This window comes from Myotis davidii, unplaced genomic scaffold (genome assembly GCF_000327345.1).
Source record: "Myotis davidii unplaced genomic scaffold, ASM32734v1 scaffold341, whole genome shotgun sequence".
Lineage (NCBI taxonomy): Eukaryota > Metazoa > Chordata > Mammalia > Chiroptera > Vespertilionidae > Myotis > Myotis davidii.
In genome coordinates, this window is record NW_006291021.1 from 429,467 (window position 1) to 430,782 (window position 1,316).

The 1,316-nt window shown below is 46.8% G+C and overlaps 1 protein-coding gene across 1 annotated transcript in view; it reads right to left on the reverse strand.

The window, feature by feature from the left end:
* ACSBG2 (acyl-CoA synthetase bubblegum family member 2) overlaps nucleotides 1-1,316 on the reverse strand; it is a 32,233-nt gene that overhangs the window by 22,048 nt on the left and 8,869 nt on the right. The window lies entirely within an intron of this gene.

Here is a 1,316-nt window from a genome sequence, read left to right on the forward strand (position 1 = left end):
TTAAAATCAAATCTGATATTGTTTTACCTTTTATTTGGTGTGTGGAAGGTGTGCGGAAGAGGGGGTAGTCTTATACGGCGAGTATATAACAAACTCTGTATTTTGAGTGGAAATGTTAGGGGGTCGTCTTATACGCCCAGTCGTCTTATACGCCGGCAAATACGGTATATATTTTTTAAAAAAACACATAAGACTCAAGGCTGGAGGCAGGGGTCTGTCCTTCTGAACCAGGTTAGGAATTCGGCTCAAAGGAGGCCTGCTGGCACGTGTTCTAGTTCACCGAGCCTGGCTAGGATTTCACTGAGTCAGGACATGCGCCCTGGTTTCAGAGATATTAAAATGTGGGAAAACAAACACATGGCCAATGATAATCCAAGAGGATGCCATCAATGGCAAGACACATCTCAGCTCCATGCATGTTAAAAATGGGGAAATGTGCAACTCACAAGTGATGAAATATTACAACACAGTCTCAGTGGCCCCTCGGCCGAGCCATTAATCTGGTCACCTAGGCTCACCCTTCCCCTAACTCCCCTCCCCTGAGGGTCTTCCTGCCAGAAGCTGGCTCAGGAAATGGCAGTTCATTCGAATAGGAATAGGAAGTTTCCACAGTCAGTGCCTATCTTCATACAAACATACTGCAAGGAGAAAAAGAGAAACTAAAAGAGGAGCCAAATTTCACCAAGTCGCCACAAACAAAGGAAAATTACCGCCCAACACCAACAGCCCAGTGTACAATTTAAAGCGCAAGGCAGCAAATGCAGCTGGGAAGGAAGAACACAGAGCAAACATGTGGGAGGAAGAGGGCCAGGAGAAGAGAAACAGGAGTTGGTAGGATTCAGGGAAGAAATAGGAGAGGAAGACAAAAGCATGCAGAAATGCAGGCAGTTATAAGGAATGAACATGACAAGGCTCAACATAATCACACTTCTAAAAGAAGAATAGCAGTGGACTGTACATAAAAGTATGCATACACGTGTTTTTTTAAATGGAGGCTGAGTAGGAAATTAAGTTACTGCGAATTGGAAATTAACTCCCCCAATCCACCCTCATCCTCACCCCACCTGCAAAAGCAGCGTTGCCAGTTATGCTAAAGTGGTGGAGGACTGTCCGGCCTGTGTGGCTCAGCGCTTGAGCACCGACCTATGAACCTGGAGGTCACGGTTTGATTCCCGGTCAGGGCACGTGCCCAGGTTGTGGGCTCAATCCTGGTAGGGGATGTGCAGGAGGCAGCCAATCAGTGGTTCTCTCTCTTCGTGGATGTTTCTCTCTCTCTCTCTCTCTCACTCTCTCTCTCTCTCTCTCTCTCTCTCTCT